Source organism: Rhipicephalus sanguineus, chromosome 8 (assembly GCF_013339695.2).
Source record: "Rhipicephalus sanguineus isolate Rsan-2018 chromosome 8, BIME_Rsan_1.4, whole genome shotgun sequence".
Lineage (NCBI taxonomy): Eukaryota > Metazoa > Arthropoda > Arachnida > Ixodida > Ixodidae > Rhipicephalus > Rhipicephalus sanguineus.
The window spans coordinates 46,285,725-46,304,439 of NC_051183.1; the positions used below are offsets into that span (position 1 = coordinate 46,285,725).

Sequence of the window (18,715 nt, forward strand, 5' to 3'; positions counted from 1 at the left end):
GGCTCAGAAATGATTGAGATAACTTTTTACAAATGTTGTTTAGGCACAGTGTGCGTCGAATGGGGAAGATGGTTAGAGCGTACAATGCACGTAATGGAAGGGAAGCAAGAAGGCAGTGAGAAAACAACTGCATAACAGCGCACCTGCTGATTGTGGCATTTAGTTACAGATTAAGTTGGCCTTCGCTGCATACAGATGCTTTATTGTGTGTGCAAGGAGAGTTTTGGCAAAGTGACCTAAACCATGTGTTCGCGGTGTCTCGCGTGCTTCTGATTAGCGAATACTGGCGGGGTAAGTTGAGGTTGTAAGCTGCAAACTGCGTACGCAGTAGCCCTTTACAGAGCAGCAGCAGCCCACCCCCGCACACGCCAGACACAATTAAAGTTTGAGAATACATTTTTCTTGACGACAAGACACCAGAGCAAAGTTTTACTGCAGGAAAATAATTAAAACTAGATTTACGTGCAATGCAAGCTGATGACAACTACCAATCGCACTGAAGTGAGCACACAGCAAGGGTAATTTTGACCCGTTAAATCTCGTGAACAAAGCAAATGAGGACATACATATTAACACGGTGTTTTGAGTGACATAAGCGTTCTTCGATAAAAAATATCGTCAAAATTGAGGCCTGAGTTTTCTTGTTTTTTTCTTTGAAAATGTGCATTTTTGAAAAAAAAAACTCGCTTCTTTAACTATTTTCTTCTTATTTTGCGCTGCCTGTAGAAAAACGATCTTCCGCATAAATGTTGCAAAGGCTCCTTGAAATACTTGACACTGTTTTGAAGTTTCTGTGTGAAATAGGAAAGGCGCCAAGGCGCATCAAACTTAGCAAACTTTGCTGATTTGGACCGGGTTTGCCTTTTTTTTTCACGTTCCTTTTCCTTTTGAGGACGGCATAAAAAAACCATGGATATAATTCACAGTAATGCGTTCTAAAACTAACACAAACAATGTTCGACACATCATTTATAGTTCGCGTTAAATTCGACCGTGAAATCCGAAAACATTGCAGTGCACAAAAACAGTCCTGAGATCCGCGCCGCCACCTTTGAATAATATTTTGGTACGCTGGGAGCTTTTCTTGGAAATAAAATTTTTGGTTCCGTGCACTTTGAATGTGCCCACATAACATATAAAAACACCAAGCAAAACAAAAATATCGACCGGACAGGCATGTTCGATCCCTCGTGGAATCACGCTTTAGAGGGCTGCAGCAGCCCACTTTCGCACACGCTAGGACCAAATAAAATCTGAGAACACATTTTTCTTGACGAAAACCACCAGAGCAAGGTTTTGCTGCAGCAGAATAATTAAGACTAAGGTTTACGCACAATGCAAGCTGATAACAACCATCAGTCGCACTGAAGTGAGCACACACAGCAAGGGTCATTTTGGCCAGTTATATCTCGTAAACAAAGCAAATGAGGACATATGATATAAAAACCGTGTGTTCACTGACGTAAGCGCTCTTCGATAAAAAATTCTCGTCAAAATTGAGACCGGGGTATTTCTTATTTTATTTTTTGAAAATGTACTTTTTTGAAAAAGACTTCTTTATTTAACTTTTTTTTTCTTTTTTAGCGCTGCCTGGAGAAAAAATGATCTTCCGTATAAATATTGCAAAGGCTCTTTTCTATATTTGAGATTGTTTTCAAGTTTCTGTTTGTAATAGCAAAGGCTCCAAGGCGCCTCAAACTTGGGACGCTTTTTTGATTTCGGCCGTGTTTGCCATTTTTTCACATTTCCTTCTTTTTCAGGACGGCATGAAAAAAGCATGGATGTAATTCACAGTAATGCATATTAAAACCAGCAAAAAAAAATTTGCGACACATCATTTATAGTTCGCGCTAAATTCGGCCGTGAAATCCGAAAACATTGCAGTGAGCAAGAACAGGAGGCCCGCGCCGCCACCTTCAAATATTTTTTTGGCGCGCTGGGAGCGTTTCTTGGAAATAAAATTTTCAGTTCCGTGCACTTTGAATGTGCCCACATAACATATAAAAAACGCAGGCAAAACAAAAATTGCGACAGGATCTCTCGTGGAATCACCCTCCTGGCATAGCCGAGCTGAGCCAATGCAACATTTTTTGCAAAGAAAACTGGCTGACAAGTTAATACTACTACTGCTAATAATAATAATAGTAATAATAATAATAATAATAATAATAATAATAATAATAATAATAATAATAATAACGGGCTAGAACACTACTTTCACTAGGAGCTAACGAGGCAATACGTAATATACCCCCTTTCCCTTGCTACAGCGTTGGATAGGCAACCTTGCATGTGTCTGGTTAATACCCCGCCTTCTCACTTGTTTTGTTCCTTCCTCCCTGAATACGTGCACAAAAGTGTAGCACTAATTACGAAAAAGGCGCATTCCTTGCTACCTACATTGAAAACGGAATCATTTGTGAACAGCTGTTGGACATTAACGAAATTTCATTGAATGATAGAAAACTTTACTACTTAGAAGGCCGCAAGTGAAACTTGTATTCATGCATGAACATGTGTGTCTAACGTACAAAAAGGTTGCTTGTATATGCTATTGTTTCGCAACACGCATATTCATGGCTGTCTGAGTGTATTATAATAATAACAGGGGTTTAACGTCCCAAAACCACGATATGCTTATGAAGGACGCCGTAGTGGAGGGCTCCAGATATTTCGACCACCTGGGCTTCTTTACTGTGCACCTAAATCTATGTACACGGGCCTGGAAGATTTTCGCCTCCGTCGAAAATGCAACCGCCACGGCCGGCATTTGATCCCAGGAACTTCGGGTCAGCAGTCGATTGCCATAACCACTAGACCACCGTGGCCCGGTGTGTCTCAGTGTATGCTACATAAAACAGGCTATATCCGCAACCACGCTCTTTTCAAACACTCCTATACTGTTCCTTGTACAGGATGGTCAAGTCCTCTAAAGCTGTTTGTGCAGCTTCTTCCTCGACTGGGACAACAGCTTTAAAAAAGACGTTCTCTATCTGTATATAGTTAATCACATCAAATGGAGTGAAATTGGTGAGGGGGAGGGGGAAGGGAGCAGAGGAGAAGAGAAAAGCAGATGGACAATGCGGTGGAAGATAGTGCAAAAGATCTGACGGAAACTGGAACATCTATCCAATATCACAGAGATACAAAAGTCACCAGTTTCACATTTCCTGATCTGCTGGCAAATAACTCTCACTCTCACGGAACGCTGGGCGCAATCCCGTCAAGCCAAGCCCCTTTCTATGTACCATAGTGTAGGGCGCGGTGAGGTCAGGTTGCTTGTGCTCGGTACTTGGGCGAGATGTAATAGTCATGTGGCTGTTAGAGATACGTACCCGGCAGGGAGCGCTTGAAGGACACACGGGAGCTTGCGCAGCTGTCCTTGTCACTATTTTTCTGGTAGCCGTAGCTTCCAGGAAAATCGCCGGGTGAAGTTCGTACATTACCTTACGGTATACAAACACTCGCCACAAAGAAAAATCCGGCAGATCCCACGCACTGTGGGAATCGATGCAATGCGAAGCAGCCAGCAAAGAGCTGCACGCATCGCTTTGTTTATTTTTGAGCCAAATGAAATCGTTCATGCCATGACATCTAGTTCATCATATATCGCATGTTTGCCATGCACGCGTGCATGCACAATGTGGTATATACCATGCCAATGAAACGTATATTCTGGTATATAAACTACATGACCGCTCATTTATGTTCATCACGCACTCCTGTCATGCCATACCAATTTTGGCATATATCCACTCATCTAAACGGCCGGAAGCGCGCCATAACAGTGTCATGTAAATCATACCGCACATGACATACATGACATAATTCGCATGTTAGGACCTGTCATTTATGTTTTTCATACAGTCACGTTGCGCAGTACCAATTTTGGTGTATATCAAGCGAGCGAAACGGCCGCGAGCGCATCATGAGCGTGGCATGTAAATCATGTCGCACATGACTTGCCTGTCACGATTTTCATGATACCACCTCTCATTAACGTTCGTCACACAGGCGCGTCGCGCAACACCAATTTTGGCGTATATCAAGCTAGTGAAACGTCCGCGAATGCACCATGAGCGTGGCATGTAAATCATGGTATGCATGTCATGGTTTTCATGTTACCACCTGGTATTCATGTTCTTGATACAGTCACATCGCGCAATACCAATTTTGGTGTATATCAACCTAGTGAAACGGCCGCGAGTGCGTCATGAGCGTGGCATGTAAATTATGTCGTGCATGACACGCGTGTCATGATTTTCATGTTACCGCCTCTAACTTACGTTCGTCATACAGTCGCGTCGCGCAATACCAATTTTGGTGTATATCAAGGCAGCGAAACGGCCGCGAATGCACCATGAGCGTGGCATGTAAATCATGGTATGCATGTCATGGTTTTCATGTTACCACCTGTTATTCATGTTCTTCATGCAGTCACATCGCGCAATACCAATTTTGGTGTATATCAAGCTAGTGAAACGGCCGCGAGTGCGTCATGAGCGTGGCATGTAAATTATGTCGTGCATGACACGCGTGTCATGATTTTCATGTTACCGCCTCTAACTTACGTTCGTCATACAGTCGCGTCGCGCAATACCAATTTTGGTGTATATCAAGGCAGCGAAACGGCCGCGAATGCACCATGAGCGTGGCATGTAAAGCATGACATACATGACATGCATGTCATGGTTTTCATGTTACCACCTGTTATTCATGTTCTTCATGCAGTCACATCTCGCAATACCAATTTTGGTGTATATCAACCTAGTGAAACGGCCGCGAGTGCGTCATGAGCGTGGCATGTAAATTATGTCGTGCATGACACGCGTGTCATGATTTTCATGTTACCGCCTCTAACTTACGTTCGTCATACAGTCGCGTCGCGCAATACCAATTTTGGTGTATATCAAGGCAGCGAAACGGCCGCGAATGCACCATGAGCGTGGCATGTAAAGCATGACATACATGACATGCATGTCATGGTTTTCATGTTACCACCTGTTATTCATGTTCTTCATGCAGTCACATCGCGCAATACCAATTTTGGTGTATATCAACCTAGCGAAACGGCCGCGAGTGCGTCATGAGCGTGGCATGTAAATCATGACGTGCATGACACGCGTGTCATGATTTTCATGTTACCACGTGGCAGTTATGTTCGTCATGTCGAAATGTCTCGTCATACCAGTTTTCGTATATATCCATTCATTTAAACGGCCGCGAGCGCTCCGAGACCATGTCATGTAAATCATGCCGCACATGACATGCGTGTCATGATTTGCTCGTTAGGACCTGTCATTATGTTCTGCCATGAACTCTTGTCACGTCATACCAGTTTTGGTATATTGAAATTAACGGAATGGCCGCAAGAGCCCCAAGGCCGTGGAATGTAAATCATGCTGTTCATGACATGCATGTCATGATTTTCATGTTATGACATCTCATTTATGTTCGTAATACGGTCATGTTATTCCATACCAATTTTGGTATAAATCCAATTAACGAAACGGCCAGGAGACCACAAAGTCGTAGGCGGCTAGATAGATAGATAGATAGATAGATAGATAGATAGATAGATAGATAGATAGATAGATAGATAGATAGATAGATAGATAGATAGATAGATAGATAGATAGATAGATAGATAGATAGATAGATAGATAGATAGATAGATAGATACGCTCAAACTCGCAGAAGTTCGCTAAGAAATGCTTCGCATTTAAAAAAAAAAACGAATTTTCGTGAACCTTACACGTCCCTTCGTCATATAAAGAAAGGAAAAGCTTTCAGCGTTTCATACATGTATTAGTGTAAGGTGGGGCAAAATGAGACGCGGGGCAAAAGGCGACATTTTGACTTTGCTGCTCTCTATAGCTAATACAAAAGGAGCCTTTTGTTTGTTTCTCTATTTACGCGAAGGTGCCGGTAGTTTTCGACATTTTGCGTGTAAATCTTGATGATTGCTCACAGCGTTCGCCCGGAAAAATTGCGCGGCTGATGTCAGCGTGTTCATGACCCGCCAAAAAGGGGCGAAATTCTGCTCGGCCAAATTTTCGGATCCGTGCATGAAGCTACTCCTGCATCAGTACAACAATTTAATTATTTATGTTGTTACTTTATACTACTAGCTACATGCCACCAAAATTTTAGCTCATTTGGTGCCGTGGGCCAAAGGGGAATTTTTTTTTAATTCGGGCATGTGAGAGGGGCAAAATGCGACAAAAAGGCATTGAACCAATTATTTACGCTTACTATATATGATATTCTTTTGTTAAGGATGGTGCAGACGTACCACAGTATATCATCTAGAGTTTTCTGGGAGGAAAACGACATGAAAAAAGCACTGAATGCTTTTCAGGAGTTTCGGAGCAGCACAGCGCCGGGTTCTGTGTGGATTCAATGCGTGGAGTGCAAAGACGGGGCGCATGGAGACTGCGTGGCGGCCCACGGAGTCAATTTGAAGTGCTTATACCGCAAGAACTGAAAGGATAAAACTTTTTCACGCCGTCTCGTGTTGCCTGACGCAGCGTCTCGTTTTGCCCCGCAGGTTGGGGCAAAATGAGACATGTGGTGCATTTTTTCTTTCTTTTTAAAATAATACTTTGAACCATCACAGCCTAGCCATATTTATGTAGCACATACCTTGTACCCAAAAGAAAGTTCCTGTGTTGAGATTTTATGGTAACAAGTGAAAAAAAGATATTCACTATTTTCACATTTTTGTCGCGTTTTGCCCCGCCTTACCCTAAATGGGTCCTAGCGAGAGGCCTTTTAGCAAACATTGCCATGTCAAAATCTAAACAGGCTTTCCTTGAGCAAGTAGCGCATTAAAACAACGACACAAGCAGGAGTAAGGAAACCAGATGAGCGCTAAATTTAAATTCGCTCGTACGCGTTCATTGTTCTGAATAAAACTTGTCCGAATAGGCGGGTCTCAAGCCAGGACTTGATGCCGTTGCGCAGAGGAGCAGTGAAATCAAGAGGTGAGTTTCGTGGTCGTGAACATAAATCTTAGTGTTTTCATTACGCTTTCCCCGACACTTAGCAGGGAGGCAAGGACCAGGTGTACAGCATGTCATTTGCATAACGGAATACGTTATTTCGGAAGTATTTTATTACTTTATTGAGAAACACAAGGACTGTTGTTTAAATTAAAGCCTCTTACTTAAGATCCTTAAACTGACAAAGTCATTGAGCAATCGCTCCTTTCAAATCAATTTCTGCCTTTATTTCTGCTCCTTTTTGAGCTATAAAAAGATTGTCTCTGGTAGCGAATATTCCATGGCCGCGTACGTGTCTTAACAGAATAGCGCAAAATAATTCATTTGTAAACTGAAGGCAACAAATATCAAGGGCGTCAAGTATGTCGTTGAATATTCTCAAACCGTCATCGCTACGTCATAAGCTGGTATTATTTCCTTGAAATAAGTTTTTTTATAAAACGAGAAAATTAGCTGGACGAAAGACGCCCTTACTTTGTTCAAGAAACCCGCGGGGCCGGCGACAACACAATCGGACGAAATATAATAAAAATGGCGAGAGGAAGGACACCTGGACATTTCGAGATTGAGTGTTTTTCAAGCGCAGCCAAGCGACTTGTACAGACACATTCATTGCAAAAGAACTGCTGATTTACAATCGGGCATCCAGCCGACAGCTCGTCGTACGCATTGCGATTATCAGTCAGCGATTGCGGTTCGCTCTCGCTAGTGATAGTTTATATCATGCTGTTTTATTTTATACGTATTTGTTTTCTTTTACAAGTCTTTATATGTATTTGTTTTTTATACGTTTTGTCTACCGTGCGCCATGCGTCATCGCGCCCATTTTGAAAGTTGAAAGTCCGTACGCCACGTGATGTGAAAAACGGTGAACTAAAAGCGATGTCCAAAATTCCTGGGTATGTGTGGCATCTTTGATCGCTACTGCTCTCCACAAGATGCGCGTGGTTACTTGAAGTGTTTGACAAAATATCGGAGGTTGTTTACGAGCCGTTTAATGGAACAAAATGAAGCCTTCCTTCATTGTACTCACTAAATTTTAATTTTTTATCCTTTCCTCACGTGGTTTTTAGCCGCGGGGTTCGCGTAAAAATGTTTGGATTGAAATCCGCATAAACGCGTGGTGCTTAATAAGAATTAAAGCACTTTTAGTGGTGGTTCTCAATTTGGTGGTTCTCAGTTCCCCTCTGCGATAACATCCCCTTACAAAAATGTATTTAGACAGTCAGTAAAGTGTCTGTAGACTTCTTGTAGACAAGGATGCCTTTAGTATTTAGTATTTTGTCTTAACAGAATTTATTGACCATGTATAAATAAAAGTCAACAAATTCAATGTTAGTTTTTGCCTAATTGTATTCTACAGATTGTCTATAAACAGAAGTAAAAAAAGAGTATGTTTTCTTTTGTCTAATTGTATTCTATTGATTGCCTATAGACAAAAGTAAAAAAGCGCAGGTTATTTTTTGTCGATTTTCAGTCCATATAGTCTATAGACAAAAGACAATTTGGCCTAGTTAATTTCTTGTCTAATCTCCGACATTAGATTCTCTATAGCAAAAATCAATCATTTGTCTAAGCTAAGTCTATTAAAAGTCTATAAGCAAAAGCCAATAAGTATGTGTTACTTGCATTTGTCTAACCCCAGACTGTCTGTAAAAAATGTCTCATTACTAATAATATTTAGGGTTTAACGTCCCAAAACCACAATATGATTATGAGAGACGCCGTAGTGGAGAGCTCCGAAAATCAGGGTTGCCGGGTCGAAAAGCCAAAAATAGCCAGAAAATTGGAAAAACTAGCCAAAAAGGTGCCAACTTGAGTCAAGGGCTGTAAAAGTAGCCAAAAGTCGCCACGCAGGTCTTGAAACCACCTCCACGTTTTCAGTTAAATGACTAAATGCAAAAGCCTTTAGGTGAAAATGTGAATATGAGCTGCATGAACAGTTCAAAATCCTAATTCCTGAGATGCCAGTAGAAATTATTGACTTTATCACTCATTTCATGCATGATGACGTAGTGCTCGCGCTGTAGTAAAATGGCTCTCTCACCACACGTCTTGCATGACTTTTCTTGAAATGAGGAGAAGTTGCGACCATAAAAATGAATTTTCGGTATGATGAGCGCGCACAAAATCTTAGTTACTGCACTGAAGCATAAATGGAATCCACTTTCGCAAAAATTTCTTCCGTGATGACGAATCGAAAGTCACAGTGCGTCGTACTAAGTCTAACAAATGATTCAAGGAGTTCGTCCTGTATCCTAGAAGGATTGTTTATTGGGTGAGTTGTCGCGACATTCTAAAGAGAGCACTGTCATTAGTTAGCGCTTGTGTTACTAGGATTCGCTCTTGTCTCCTCGTTTTTCGTTCTCGCTTGAAATATGGGATATTCGATTTGTAATGTCTGGAGAGCTGAGCGCCCTGGATGCGGAGTGCTTTCGATTCTGGTTCACTTGCAAGTGTGGTGTTTTTTTTTTCGAAATGGGCTAAATCCAGACGCCGAAACTAGCTCAAATATTGCTTCATTGGCAAGTACATTCTCTCAATTTTCCTCTAAAAGAGAGATCGGAACGAAATGAGTCAAATACCAACAGCTACGTGTGCTCACAGATCCCGTTTCAAAACGAAATTGAGCCAGATCCATGCGCTGTATGGATCGAAATGAGTGAAATCCAGTATGCCGATAGTAGAGCTCATCGGCGATCACGTGATTCGGCGAACGTGGAAGCCTCCGTGTGATTTCCCGCCTAGCCTGACTACTCTGCCTGTTTTCTGGGTGTTTGTGCAAGTTTTTTTTTTCCCTTTCGGAGCTGGATTATCATGGATTCTGATGGAAGTGAAGAGATAGGCGAGAGATCGGTCCCGAGACATCGACGACATCGTGAACAGAAGCAATGTCGACGCCGACGAAGCAAGAATGTGCCACTGCCCGAATTTCAATAAAGTTTTTTCAAGAATACCGCATTGAATTCCATGTCTCAATTCGAAATGAGCCAAATTCAAAGTTATCATGCTAATAATGGTGAAATCCGCTGCATATTTTTAATTGATTGTGGCCAGAAACTTCCCCTAGCCGACATGTAAAACATATCATAGAATAGCTTTGACAGCGTTGTATTTAGTTTGCATAGCAAATTTTTGCCGTTTTCTCAAATTCTCTTTGGATGGATTTGACCCATTTCGAAAAAAAAACGCCTCAAGTGTGGTTTAAAACCGCGTTCACCAATAGTGGATCTGCGAATTAAGGCCCTATGCAACTGTTCTCTGTGTGTCCCAGCATGCACAGGTCTCGGTGTGTCCAAAAAGATGTTTTGTGTGTGTGTGTGTGAGGACTACTTAAAATCAATATCTGGAGTTTAAGGTCCCAAAACCACGATATGATTATGAGAGACGCCGTAGTGGAGGGCTCCGGAAATTTTGACCACCTGTGATTCTTTAACGTGCACCTAAATCTAGGTACACGGGCCTCCAACATTTTCGCCTCTATCGAAAATGCATCCGCCTCGGCGCCGGGATTCGATCCCGCGACCATCGCGTCAGCCGTCGAGTGCCATAACCACTAGACCACCGTGGTGGGGCTGCGTGAGGCCTGCTTGACTGACAGGTTATAAACGTGTAGTTGTTTTATATTGATGTTACGATCGGCCATTGGCCCTTACGCCTGCTTAGGCCCCTGCACCATAGTTTTCAATAACGTCCAGTATCTGCGTAATTAAAGCGCGAACTTCAATTTTCGGAGCTTGAAGCACGCTTCGACTGCCGTGTTTTGACTCCCCGTAGCAAAGTAAATCGTTTTGAAGCAATGAACCACTTCAATAGAAATAAAATGATTCCCTCATTAAAACTATTTGACTGTTTCGATGGAGAACTTTTCAAGCTTTATTTATTGGGCAACTAGCAGAGAAAAAGTTCGCATAAGGAAGAGTACTTGGGCAAACATTGCTGACTACAGCATGCTCTTATCCTAATTCGCACGTTTACACCACAATTACTTCACCCGAGATGCTTTATTACCATCACTAATAAAAAAATAATATATCGGTGTTTACCTTCCAAAAATGCCTTATTATTGACGCCACAGCTGATTTTGACCATCTGGTGTTGAACGTGCTCTGACATCGCACGGGGCTCTACATTTCGCCTCCACCGTAATGCGACAGCCGCGACCGAACCGGCGACCTTCGAGTCAGCAGCTCAGCACCGTAACCGCTACACCACCGCGGCGGACTAATGCAAAAAACATTGAAGTGCCTTTTCCGTGCCAGACGTACTACTTTTCTACTGGTTTCATTTCTTTCTTTTCTTTCTGTCGCATTGCACAATGTTCCCTCCTACCTTTTTCATTCCCATTGATGACCGCGTTCACACGCTCAGCAGCCCTCCTGTACAGTTACTACAGGCAACAACGACGGTCATGCCTTCATATTCAGGCCACAGTAAAATGTGGCAATATAAAATGAGAAATGAGAAGTGATCTTTTCCCATATAAGTACCGGCTGATAGCCTACAAGCAGCCGATCGTGAGAACATCAGTTAATGGAAAACAACACATACAAATGCGCATTTCAGCGGCGCAGCTTCGTTGGCCGCATGTCAGTAAACTCTACCGCACCGGCTTTTTTGCATACAACGCCAACGCCGCCGCTGACAGCTGTAACTCATCAAGCCTCGCTTGAAAAAGAACTAAGAGATGTGTACACATTGCTCAAACACATTTTTTATTTCATGAAAACACTCATTGTTGATCAACGTCTAAGCATTACTGGCTGCCACAGTTAACTAACACTAATAAGACCGGGACAGTGCTTGATGCAAATAAGAGAGAGGAACCATATTTCCTTCTTGCGGAGGCGGGCTTGGCATGCCACTCGCAGAAGTCGGGTTTATGAGTTCCTGCAGAGGAGTAAAGAAATGTTACAAAGTGTAATTTTCTGTTCCAGCTGAATACGGTAAGCGTTGTACTTTTATTCGTTCTAAACGTCATTTCGCATTCACACGAATAACAAGTGGCTCACATAAAGTTGCTACGTAATCGCATCTGTACTGGAGCGCGGGCCGCGTAACCTGACAACTCTATAATTCATCCATGTTTTAGTTTTTTACATTGCTCCTCCAATACAGCATATCGTTTATGTTACGAGATTTCATCGGAATAATATATGTGATTGCAACGTCGTAAGATATGTGCCCACATCGCATACTGTGGAAAGTTCTCTTCACCATTCTGCCTTCTCATTTAGTAAGAAACAGCCAAGTCTAAACTAATCTGGTAACACGTATTTTACATGTTCGTTTTTCAGGTATTACACTGTCAGAATTTGGAGTCTCTTTCGCTTGTGGCAAAACATGCATGCAGAGAGCAGCACCTTGTTGCAACTCTCTTCCCATATATTTAAATTTAACCGCGCTTAAGCAGCACAAGAATAGAAATTAAAAAATTACATCTGTTAAGGAGACAGTCAACCAGTTAAAACAATTCATTTTGAAGCCATTAGTGTAACTAACACCATTTGTAACGCATTATTTCCTCTCAAGTTCGGCAAATCATTCAGATTACTAAAGATGCCCGACAAAAAAAATGTCTGGCGCACTAAGTCTGGGACTGACAATCATATAAGCGGGATTTCGTTTGTCTCACTTACATTTATTTTGTCGCTGTCTTAGTGTGCTCCAAAATTTTAGTCATGCATTCTTCACGAAAAGACGGTTCTGTAGGTTAAAGATCGTGCAGTCAGAATTCTGCGTTATTGTACGATGAATTAACTTACGAAATGTGGTAATATTTTGTAGGGCTCGTTCTCTGGGAGCAATGAAATTGTTTTCCTTTTATTTGAATATTTATATCTTTTTTTTTTTTCAAAAGACAGACCTGCTACTTCTCCTCATCCCCTGGCAGACTCGCAGCAGTAGCGAATCCGGCCGCTGATCCAGCGGCACCGATTAGCATTCCGATTGCTACCAAAGGCGCAAACGGTCCAGCAGCCACGGCCGCAGGCAGCAATACGGCAGTCGCAACGCCTGTGCCCACCATCGTGTCTCGACGATCCTTGTCACTAATGGTTCCCATCTTTGCTTGCGATGAATCTCTTTGTGTCGCTCTTCTTTCGGACAACTGCGTAGCCATGAAAAATGAATCGAAACAGACAGGTCAACCACAGTGGAAGTGAATAAATACATTTACAAGTCTACGAGCAGATAAAATATTACAACGTAATCCTCAATAATGACAGTAATTGTTTATTTGAATCACTGCACTTATGTAGATACACGAGGCCTCAGTTGTTTTATGTGACGGCAATGGAATGAACGCGATAAAAATGGCATTCCAAGGCATGTGAGCTGTGTGTCTGAGATGAGATGTGAGATTAAGACGTGTATATGAGATGAAAGGTAAAGAGTGAGAACTCGTTAGGTTTCGGAAAATTTCGTGCGTGCAATGTTGTAGAGTTCGGTTTACGCTAATTTTTGTCCGTATAGGGTAAGCGCGGCTGCAGGTTGTCGACATTTTTAAGACCTTGCTAAATATTCTTGAAAATCGTGCGAGCGAATATTTCTATGGATCTCGAATATTGGGTTGGTGATTTTCATGACCTACACATTTACAATTTTCTGTGGACAAAGCTCATATTTACACTGACTATGTTGTGTAAATTAGGCATTCACGCTTCTGATTATAATTCTAGATCCGATTCTCTTTGGGATATTTTGACAAGGCAGGTACCAAACGAAAATTCAGCTATTACTTAAGACGAAGTGATGAAGAAAGCCACGATTGAAAAAAAAATGAGTGCTTTTTTGTTAAATATGTGTAACGACACCTGTGTAGTCTGGGGGGACAATACGTACAGAGAAAACTCGTGCAAAAATATTTGTTCGGCGAACTATATGTTGCTCGAGAAGAATAGCTGGCGCCGCCGCTAACACTGTGAATGTAACTGGGGAACCGACTTTCATTCCCCTCGACTTATACCCTTGTCACACGGGTAGTCTAACCACAGTTAAGAACGACGGCCGTTAAGTCTAACGGCTGTTGTACCTTGTCACACGACAACGCTAACCGCAGTTAATCCGCTAACGGCCGTTTTCGTGAACGGAGGTAGGCAACCTCTGTTAGCGCCGTAAACTGACAACATGGCTGCCTCCGTGTCGGACGCGAGCAGCTCGGCTCCCAGCGAAATATCAAGCGTGTCAACTGGACCGTTGCGACGATGGAGGTGTTGATACGCATTTGGGAAGATAAATTACCGGCTTTGAGGTACCAGTTTGTCCGTGCTGCAAAAATATCGTGTGCATTTCACGAGATTGATACACAGCAGCGTTCGTTCATTGAACAGGGCTTCGCGCTATTTGATAGACGCGCATCAAAACACGCTGCTGCCGCGTCTGTAATCGACCGTGAAGCCCTGTAGAAGGCGGTGTAATAGCGGTGTTGCACGAACGCAGCCATGTATCAACTAAAGAACGCTTGGAAGCGCTGCAAACGTGTGACAGCGCCTCTGTCTGGTTTACGGTAACTGTGGTTAAATCCGCTAACTGCAGTTGGGGATAACAGCGGTTAAGCTTACCCGTGTGACAAGGGTATTAAAGAACCAGCCATTTACTTTGATATTTGTACCTTTCCCCAGTTATGTACCTTCCCCCAACTTAGGCAATGAACCAACAGCGTTTCCATTGCCAAGGTCCTGTCTTCGTGGATCCTGTCGTCGTCCTGCGTAGTACCGTTTCGTAAAGTACTTCTTGTGATACGGAAGGGCTCATATGATTTATATTCAACAATGTTTTCGTGATGAAGACACGTGGTGAAACAGTACACTGGGGTATCATTTCTTTCTAAATGCGATTCGTGGCACGCCTACTAATGTTATAAATCTCGTCGGAGTTTTCGTTCTGTTATTCGGTGGGAAACACACACACACACAAACCCACACGTATATATATATATATATATATATATATATATATATATATATATATATATATATATATATATATATATATATATATATATATATATATATATATATATATATATATGTGCACTTTATTTACGTGCACTTTGTTGATGCTGTGCCTTATGATGATGAAGAATTATGGCAGAGCGCTTTGTAATGGGTGGGAAGCATTCAACAACCCACTGGTTGCGCAATGCGCATTGCTTGACGCCTGGTTGTTATTTTACTCTACTACCACGCCACATTACATATGTTCATATGGTTCCTTCCCGCACTGAAGCCTGTATATGGTCTCATTGCAAAGCAGTTTCAAGCACCGGCATGGCCCTGAAATGGAATACTCAGATCCAACGCAGAGGGCCCAGGTTCGAACCCCGTTCCGTCATGGATATTTTTTTTTATTTCGCGCGATAAAGGTTACGGACACCGACGGCGGCGTTGGCGGCGGCGAAAAACTACGGCGCCAGAAGCGGCCGTTGAATTTATATCATAACAGCTTTCGCTCTTAAACCAACAGCGGCAGCGTTGACCCGACGCATGAATAGAACAAAAAATTGCGGCAGCTTTGCACTAATGGTGCCAAGCCTGAAAGAAGAGCGCAGCTTTCTTTCTCTAATTCTCTCTGTTTTTCCTATCTCTTTTTTATCACAGTTTTTTTCCTTCTCTCAACATCCATTTCTGTTCTCTCTTTCGTTCTCTCTATCTTTCTCTCTCTCTCTCTCTCTATTTCTCGCTTCCTCTTTCTTTCTAGCTTTCCACTCTCTGTTTCCTGTGGCACATACCCGTTGATGATCATGATGATAGGGGTTTGGTTCGCCGGACAAGGAGCAATTTGCTAAACAGCTTTGCTGTTAAAAAAAAAAACTAATTTCTGATTGGTCCTGGGGTACAATAAAGTTCTTCGATTCATCCATGGTCCTGGGGCTCCCTCCTGACACACCAAGCAATCATACGCTAATCAGACGAGTAGGTGAAGAAGCGAATTTCAAAATTCATTTCTTTTCAAGATGTCCTTCTGAATAGTGCATTCACCTTCGTTCTCCACCGACCAATTGGAGTACGGAGATTCCTTATTAGTAGCTGAAGAATGCTTGCTTAGACTGGGTGCCAGTTCAGTCAATCGACGCACGTGGCAAATTCGAATGGAAAATGCTAGCTTTTGTATTCCATGGTAGCTTTGTTATGAGAGGAGAATTCCAGAAGGTGGTCTTGAAACAACAAAACGACTCATAGAACGACACCATGCCGGAATTCCGGAGGACTTTGCACCTAAGTAGTTAATTCGGACCATTCGTTCTATTTTCGGCCCATTGAATCAACCGTCGAAACTTCCTCACCTACCTTTCTGCTTTTGTCTCATCGTCGCTTGCAGTTCACGTTCGCTTCTCGTCACTGTCTAATTTAAATGGGCAAGGAAATGATTATTGTGTATGCCAATTTGATTAACATATGAATAGGCAGCTAGAGAAAGAGAGAGAGAGGAGGAGAGAGAATTCCCGCGCACATTGGCGCCCCAACTTGTCGTCGACCCCATGCTTGGGTCAGCAGGCCTGGAAATGCCATCAGTATACGTCGTCACTCTTCCTTTGTTCGGGTGATTCGTCGTCTGAAATGCAGCCTTTATTCTCTATATGCAGCCTATGTACACGTGTCTCGAAGGTACAGTTCACTTCGGAAGCCTATCCGAAACAACAAAGACATATCGTGATTCTTGAATACATACGCGCCTAATGTTGCACTGCTAAGCACATATTGTAAAGAAATGTTGTAGTTTTGTCCGAACCGTTCAGACTGGAGACGCGCTCGATGCCTTCGAGCCAGTGTTCCTTATCCTCAAAGTTCCCGCTTTGGAAGACATATGGCGGTTGGGGTGAATCAACGCGAACATTAGATGGCATCGCATAGTAGTAGCGTTAAGGCTGACAGTCGCAGCCGGTCTTAGTGAATAAGACAGGGGGCCGAGCTCAAGGAGCTTGTCGCGTATGCGGCGAACAGTGTGTTGGTCCGCATACTTTCGTTTGTCCGGCTCCAATGTTCAGGTGTCTGGGCTACGCTACTTCACTCGTGTCCGGCTAAGAGTGGTGGCTCTGTCCTCCTAGTGAAACCATAATACGATTCTCAGCCAAGCCGTAATGAGGGGCAGCAGATTAATTTTGGCCACCTGGACTATATGTCCTGCACCAATATTAGAGTAAGCGGGCGTTCTTGCAAGGCCGCGCACCGTTTTGCGCCCATAAATGCCAGGAATCCGAGACGTCCTCTCGTACGTGCGTAGCAGTTCTGCATCAATGTAACTATCTGGTAACTAGGTCGGGCAGAGTGCGCACCAATGTTTTAGCAAATCAGAAGTGAAAGGTTCTGAGCCCGGGCCCCCACACTCCGAAAGGGTGTTTTAACTACTTGGCCAGACACCCTAGCTTGCAGGAAAAGAATATATTTGAAAAATATCACCGCACGTTATACACACGGAGCAAAACAAATATCAAAAGAGAACATTCTCTATGACGTCTTCGTTGACTTTCAAGGCTCTTGAAGAAAAGCTCTCTGCAGGACAACATATAAAGCCGAGGCGGAAAATGGTACAAGCAGGAAAATTTCTCCTTTGCTAAAATTGCATGCAATAGATCCATTTTGCGACGCGTGCGCAAAGGACTGCCCTAAATGCTGACGAACGTGACAATAAATACGCCGATGCCGTCCGAAAGTAGCGTCTAGGGAAATGCCGCAACCTTAAATGAAACTCTACGCTTACGCGTTCTTTCGACAAATCCCAAAGGAGACAATGTAACCATCAGCTCCCTTTGTCACCCACCATCACTGAGTGGAATGGTGACGAGTTCTGCAATATTTTAAGGAATACTGTATGAGTCAAGCGTTTCGGAGAGGACAGATAACTTGAGACGAGATGTAGTACAGAACCAAAATAACGACATTTTCATTAAGGAGACAGGTGTTTACTGCTGTCCACGGGCGGCAGCAGCGACGGTTTACATTATCCCAGCACCGACAAGGGCAAGCAATTTGAAACTCCGCTGATCGGGTTGCGCTAGTCTTCAGGCCTGGTACAAAACGTGAGAGAAATAACTATTCAGCTCACGTCTCTTGGCTTCACGCTCTCTTACGTGAGGTTGTCTGACGTCCGTGAAGCCTAGGTGCTGCAGGAACAACGGCGGGTATTGGCGCTCCTCGCAAGTGAGTCGGAATGTGGCCCGTTTCAGAGCAGTTCATCCCAAAGCCTGAGCGACATTGAATATATATGGCAGTTCTTGAGAGAGAAAGGCGCAAGCTTACACACGGTGTTAGGAAAGGGAAAATATGAAATGCAGCGGTCGTGGCATCCAAAAAAAAGGAGCCAATTACAGCTGTAGAGTCGAAACTGTTCCTCCTTTCCACCAAGCGAGTCTTCATGTGACAACCACACACGGCTGGCTCGCAAAAAAATACCCGGTGCATGCGCACGGATGCAAATCGAGCGCTACTCTCAATTTGCGAGGTTGCGATTTTTTTTTCTACATACGCCTGATGGCTCAACATCCACGATAAGTGACGAATATTTAAATTACATTGCGGAGCAAATGATATATACAGTGCCGTAGCACCTAAACGTTGATGATAAAGTGTGTCGACGATAAAATGACAAACTAGATGAGTCACACTGAAAACGGTGACTCAAAAGCTACTCGAGAAGCCCTGATGGCTAATAAACACTGCGAAGAGACCGCTGGAAAGTTTTGGTTCCGACGCGAATGTATACACCATGAT

General features: G+C 43.1%; 1 protein-coding gene and 1 long non-coding RNA gene across 2 annotated transcripts in view; one reads left to right on the plus strand and one right to left on the minus strand.

The window, feature by feature from the left end:
- LOC119401807 (atlastin-2) overlaps positions 1 to 18,715 on the plus strand; it is a 234,553-nt gene that overhangs the window by 104,566 nt on the left and 111,272 nt on the right. The gene's annotated exons all lie outside the window — the stretch shown is intronic.
- LOC119401813 (uncharacterized) overlaps positions 11,710 to 18,715 on the minus strand; it is a 31,086-nt gene continuing 24,080 nt past the window's right edge. Inside the window, exons 2-3 of the long non-coding RNA XR_005185518.2 lie at positions 12,871 to 13,113; positions 11,710 to 11,894 (exon numbers count right to left, since the gene is read on the minus strand). This is a non-coding gene — a long non-coding RNA (uncharacterized LOC119401813). The remainder of the gene's footprint in view (positions 11,895 to 12,870; positions 13,114 to 18,715) is intronic.